This window comes from Benincasa hispida, chromosome 9, assembly GCF_009727055.1.
Source record: "Benincasa hispida cultivar B227 chromosome 9, ASM972705v1, whole genome shotgun sequence".
NCBI lineage: Eukaryota > Viridiplantae > Streptophyta > Magnoliopsida > Cucurbitales > Cucurbitaceae > Benincasa > Benincasa hispida.
In genome coordinates this window covers 26,530,198-26,537,430 of record NC_052357.1, presented here as the reverse complement: position 1 = coordinate 26,537,430, position 7,233 = coordinate 26,530,198, and positions in this window count along the sequence as shown.

The window sequence follows — 7,233 nt, the reverse complement described above, 5'->3', positions numbered from 1 at the left end:
CCTCCTCGTGATCTACCAATGTCCAGCAGTAGCGTCAACAATTGCAGCACAAACGACCGAGAACAAAAATGTCGTGGGGACGATACCACCACTAAAGAGCCCCGGATATTCTCGGAGTGAAAACCCAAGGGGTGGGCTTTGGTGAATTTGATATAAATCATATTTATATCTAATTTCTTCCAAAATAATGTATCTCATACATTTAGCCAATTATATCATATATAATTAACCAGTTCAATTATATCATATATAATTGAACTTCCTCTTGTCAATTTGAACATTTCAAATTAACCCAAACACTGGTTATAAACTTTATCCAAGCTACCCAGGGGAAATAATGGACCTATGGCTCGAAGCTCCAATAGTACGTGAATAGCTAACTAAACTCTTTAGCCACGAGATCCACCATCCGTTAACTGTCAGGCATTCCACTAAAGACCAACAGTTGAACTCTTCTTACCACAGATATATTTTTGTGTCAATCGGATATAACCAATCATGAGTACAATGCCTTCACAGATGCTCGTAAGTACAACTTGGCCAAATTATCATTATGTCCCTGCAGTTACATCTCACTCCTTAAGTACCACTGATTCCTCTATTGAATAATACTACATAGTCCAACTATGTATGAACACCTCTCGAGCCAAAAGAAGGTGTGTGGTGCCACATTGTTCAAGCCCCGGAATCAGCCCTTAAGGGAGCTATCTGTTTACTTACCCCTACCTCGGGGAAGGAGTGTATTCCATCTCGTGTAGCTGAATTCCCAGCTCCCAAATCAGACGAATCCTTAAAATGGTAGGTTTGAATTGGCAAACTGGCCACTTGCACCCATGCAAATCAAAGAACTGCCCTCAATGGCAGGAGTTCCCAACTCACTTAGGATTGAGGTCATGTTACCTATGGTCATCCTAGTGAAGTAAAGTATCTATCATGAACGGTGTTATATAACGAGACATTAACACTTCGTGGTCAAGTTTTATACAAACTCTTTGTATAGGATGCCCTCGCTCGCATGTCCCTAACACGAATGATCAAAATCAGACCATCTATAACAAGTCACAACACTTATGACCATTCCACAAAGCGGGTCGCGTCCGTAGCGTTACATGGATAAGGTTTCCCTCCTTTATCCATATACTACATACCATTTTGGTTATCACTCAAGACATGATTCACTTGTATGTCACCACATACATGCTTGAGTCACATACAAATAACCAGAAATTTAATGTTTATTGGTTCGTTGTAAAGAAAATAAAACAAGTAACTTAGCAAAATACAAGATGTGAAGTAAATATCATATATTAACAACACAAGCGTTTGTACATACTGTTTACAAACTACAGGACACGAGACTTTAGGGCATCAACCCCAACAATATCCCACTTGTCCTAAAGCGAAGTGGGGTGTACAAAAAACTTAGTAAAAACAATAAATTAGGGCATAAAAGCAAAGTACAAGAAAATCTCCCACTTGCCCTAGTCTAACCGCAGGCGATCCTGTAGACCCATGCTCTGTTGGTGACCCTCAAACACTGTAGCTGTGAGAGCCTTCATAAACAGGTCAGCAACATTAAAATGGCCTGGTTTAGACTGATCCGTCTCATCTACTCAACCTCTTGAGGCGTCTTAAGACACATTTCCTTAGACAAAGTGACTGCATGTCTAAATGGCAGTAGGCCTCTCCTAGAGTCTTGCATTGAGTACTTGAGCAACAACTTGTCAATGTACAATGCCTGAGACAGTGCTAGCACTTTGTTCTTACGATCCCAAAAGAAAGGTTCCTTTCCCAAACCTTTCATTTGGAATTGGGTCGCTAGCCAGTTCTTAACCGCAGTTAGTAGACCTACATCATTCCCAAGGAGTAGGATATCGTCTATGTATAACGCTAAGAAGACTACTAAAGCGTTGATTATCTTCTTATAGATCCATTCATCCCGATCAACATCCTCCATTACCTTCTTATAAGACAACGGATCCTCGACGTCACCATCTGCTACCATAGCAAGGATTTCCATGAAACCCAGATAGCGAACGGGTGGGTTCGCAACCCTCCCACTACATCGAGGTTTCCTCAACTCTTGAGGTGGAACCGACCTACTAGATGAACTCCCATCAACAACCCTTGCTGATGTATCAGGCTCTTCAATAACTCTTGTTGAAGTTTCTGTAGTTTCATTGGAAAGCTCACACAACATGACTTTACTTTGTGAACTGTGCTCTCTTATATGATCCTCCACTAGGAAAGTAGTACTTGTTGAAACAAACACCCTATTTTCAGTCAGATCATAAAAATAACCCCCTTGTGTACCTATGGTGTAGCTTATAAAGAGACATAACCTCGACCGTGGTTCCAACTTCTTGGGATTAGCCTCAAGCACATGTGCAGGGGAACCCCAAATGCGAAAGTGGCGTAAACTAGCTTTATACCCGTTACACAACTCCATAAGTGTTCTTGCAATACTCTTAAAGGGAACACAGTTGAGTATATATACACTGCAGTCTCCACTCGAAACCCCAAAACGAGTCCGGTAAAGAAGTGTAACTCATCATCGAGCAAACCATGTCTAACAAGGAAATATATATACACTGCATTTTCTTTTAGAGAAATTCGTTGGCGTTTTGATTGAGTTACGGCAATTCTGAATAATTCAGTATTATGGAAGGAATTAATGGCTAAAAACCTTAGCACATATAAATTTGATTCCATATTTGCTATGCAAATAAAAACACCATCTTTATGAATAAACGCTTTATCCACATTAAAGAGATAGTATATTTACATTGCAATAAACACTTTACAGAAATAAGGTTTCTTTTTAGTTCAAGAACAATATATACATCATTTAAAATAAGAAACCTATTTTGTAAAGCTAACTGGAATCCCCCCACTACCACAGCTGAAACGACGTGTCCGGTGCCTACTCGCATCGTCATCTCACCAGCTTCTAGCTGTCGCCAAGATCTAATCCCCTGAAAAGAAGAAAAAACATGGTTAGTGGCGCCTGAATCAATTATCCAGACAGAATCATCATTCTCCACCAAACAAGTTTNCAAGATCTAATCCCCTGAAAAGAAGAAAAAACATGGTTAGTGGCGCCTGAATCAATTATCCAGACAGAATCATCATTCTCCACCAAACAAGTTTCAAGCACAAGTAAATCACATTACCCTTTATCGGCCTTGGCCTTAGCCTTGGCTTCTTTCTTCTTTTTCAGATATCGAGGACAGTTCCTCTTTCAATGTCCATCTTGGTTGCAGTGGAAATACTTTTCCTTAGCAACTGGTGAACACCTACTTGGGGCGACAGGCGGTGGGTTAGCAGGTGTCTTCCCTTTTTCCTTTACCACCCTTCTTCTTCTTCCCCTTTGCAGAGTTAGAAGCAGAAGGTGCAGACTTCATTCCTGAGGTCGAACCTCTATGGAACGTCCTGGAGGATGAAGCAACATTCCTCACGCTTCTGCTTTTCCTTATTTTTCATTAAAAATTGGTATGTCTGCAACTCGTTGTGGAGAGTTGTAAGGTTACATTTCACTTTGTTAAGAATCACATTGCTAACAAAGTGCGAGAAGCTCTCCGGCAAAGAATGCAGGATTATGCTAACCTGGCTGCCCTCATCGATGGTAGACCCATTCAACTCTGCCACATTAAAGTGGCATCATGTTTAGCACATGTTCACGAACAGAGGTGCCTTCTTCCATTTTGGAGTTGAATATGTATCTAAGAGCCTCATGCATAAACTGTTCAGACGGTTGTCTAAACATCCCCTGCAAGGACTCCATGATCTCATGCGTTGAGACCATAGGCTCATGTTTCTTGGCCAAGACTTTAGAAATACTTACCAAGATGTAGGCTCGGGCCTTCTCATTTGCCCTTGTCCATTGCTCATATGCCTCCCGAACATTTCAAGCAACATTAGAAGCTGGAATAGGAGGACAAGCCTCAAACCGTTCGAGTGAACATTAGATCCTTGATGATCAAGATCGTCATGATCATATGTCTCCATGTTGCGAAATTATCGCTAGTAAGTTTTTCGGTGCTTAGCAATGCTAATGTGGTGGTTGCCATTTTGAATTGTTGAAAATACGAACAAAACTTTATTAGATTTTCCTAAACCACTTTTAAACCAATCAGTTTTGCAAAACAGTTTCAAGTACCCTAAGTTATAGACTTCTATTTTGCAATGATGCCCCAGTGAGGCAGGACAAACGCCACTGGTAGGGTGATCAGTTGCCCCTTCGTTGGGATGAGACATTCTCAACCATTAGGCAGAACCAACTCTTGGAACTGAACCTAACAGCCACCATTTTTGGGTCTAGAATTATTAACCTTTAACTATTCCGCATAAGCGTAACCTCGCGCTTTCGGTGCCAGTGTCCCACCCTAATGAGCCCACCGTAGGGAAGAAGTAGATTTGGACAAGAGACTAAGTTACTTTATCCTCTTACAGGAGATCAAATACAGAAACATGCAAAACTACCATCCTTTAGGGGGACACTCCTAGGGTGCCTCGAGGCGATGCACAATAACTTTATTCAACCTAACGAGGGAGACCAAGAGATATGTTGTCGCACTTTGCGCTCCCACTTACTATGAACCGTCTCTCCATCCACCTTGATATTGACCTACCCAAACACCATCCGTTGGAGAGGCACGCCAAAGATGCCGCGAGGCCGAGGATAGATCTCATGGTGTGAACTATTTAGGAGAAATGTGAAAGTTTTAAGTAGAGCATCTTATGCCCCAAGTACCTCCCACTGAATGTTCTACCTATGGATTCATTAACTTAGACAATTTGGCTATTGATTTTAGTCTAAGTCGTCTTTTTAAACTCTATTCATAAACAACATTTATCTATGAAATATGAACAAGTTCAAGTAATCACATTTAAACACTTTAATGGACTGTCTTTAACTTGCATGCATGCATTAAATCTATCTAATTTACCTTTCCAGGTAAGTTCCCAAGTAGCGGTGTTACGTTTCCGTTAACTTAAATACCTTAGCCTAGCAGAACTCGCCTTTGAAAAAAGGTCCCTTATAGATAGACTTGCTACACTTTAATCTTTTATTAACCAATTTAATCCTATTAAACTCATTAAAATATTAAAGCTTAGGGTTGCTAATCGACTTAGAACCGTGATCTTAAGTCTATGTGATCCAAGTTTTAAACACTTTAAAACCATGAATTAAACCTAAGTGAGCATGCATTTCTTTCTTCTTTTAGTTCTAATTCCTCTTTAACTTTTAAAAAGAAACAACTAAAATCATTGTGCACAAAGAGGCATTTATAATATTTATAAAATAACCTATGTATTATACTTCATGCAATGTCCGGTCATTACTATACATAACTTTTATATAACACGTAACAACCAAGCAAACATGCTATCATTCACCCTCATACTATAACAATTATAATATAAAGATGATGCATGTCAATGCTTTTTATGCATATATAAATATAACTCTTATATCATATGATGCACGAGCATGCTCTGACATAATTAAATCATGCTTCTCTAAATTATAACAATTACAATAAAGAGATGATGCATGTAATAAATAAAGGATTAATGGACCAGGATGAGCCTTTACAAAAAATTGGAATGAAAAAATCCTATCTATTACATTTTTCATCGAGCAAACCAGTTCATTAGCGAACTAGATCTTGAACTGCCAAGAGGTCTTCATCGTGTAGTAAACTTCAGTAGGTAGACGATCGTTCAGTGCGACTAAACGATAAAAGCATAAGTAAACGATCGCATAGACAACAACGAGGCTACGAAGCCTAATCGTCTATACGATCGTGTAGTGCGACGATAGGTAAACGATTTACCTCGCGTTACTAAGCAATCGTTTAGTCAGTTCACTAAATGATGAAGCTTGCTGGTCTAAACGATCTTCTAGCACGTGTTATTTAGACGATATGTGAGCATCTCATCGTCTACACAATGCATGCAACCAGATAAACGATTTACCTTGCGATGCTAAGCGATCGCTTAGTCAGTTACTAAGCGATGAAGTTTGTTGACCTAAACGATCGTCTAGCGCGCCTGCGCGTTAAGCGATCCGCGAGCATTTCATCGTCTACACGATGCGTGCAACAAGGTAAACGACTTACCTTGTGATGCTAAGCAATCGTATAGTCAGTTACTAAGCGATGAAGCTTGTTGACCTAAATGATGGTCTAGTGCGCCTGTGCGTTAAGCGATCCGCAAGCACCTCATCGTCTACACGACGCGATACTTAGCGATTGTGTACCCGATCATCATAACGATATGATCAACTTTTGTTACATACCCCATCGTTTAACCGATGCGTTCAATAGCGTTCACGTACTCCTTCATCTTTACGATGCGATCAACAGCAATCGCGTAGAACATCTTATGTACGATGCGATTAACCCTAGATCGCCTCCTTCTTTGAAGAACTGCAACGCTTGCCCATATCGCATACCACTCTTATGCAACGCTTACACAGATCTGCTTCTTCGACGAACGACTTAAAACTTCAAACAAACTTTGAATACAGACTTGATAACGATTATTAATGCCAAAAAACGCAGGGGCCTTTACAACAATCGCAAATGTAAAAGGATTTAAATCAAACCGAGGCTAATCCTCCCGAAAACATCCATTAATTCGTACATCCACAAGAAGTTTAACCATTAAACAGCGTAAAAATGCACCCACCATGAATGTAAATCTTATTTCATTGCAATAGATGAAATCGGAGTATCACAACTTGGCTCTGATATCAATTGAAGGATCTCATATTTAAGAGTTCCATGAGCGCGTTCGGATCACTCCGATCTCACAGTGACCAAAATACATCAATATACATTCAACATATATAGTTATGCATACAAATCTTAATTAACGGCATGCTAAGACAAAGATATAACAAGATGAGAGTTCCATACTAGTTGAAGACCGTCTTCGAAACTCTAGAACTCACCGCAACAAAAACCTCCACGCGATCTACCAATGCCCAACAGCAGCATCAACAATTGCAACACGAATGTCGTGGGGACGACACCACCACTAAAGAGCCTCTGGTATTCTCGGAGTGAAAACCCAAAGGGTGAGCTTTGGTGAATTAGGTAGAGGAAAGAGGAAACACAAATCGTGTAGGCGATAAGCAAGTGGAAGGGAAAACGCCGCTGTCACATAGCAGAGATGCTTATCGTTTAGGAGGAGCTACACGATCATGTAGTATTTATTGAACGA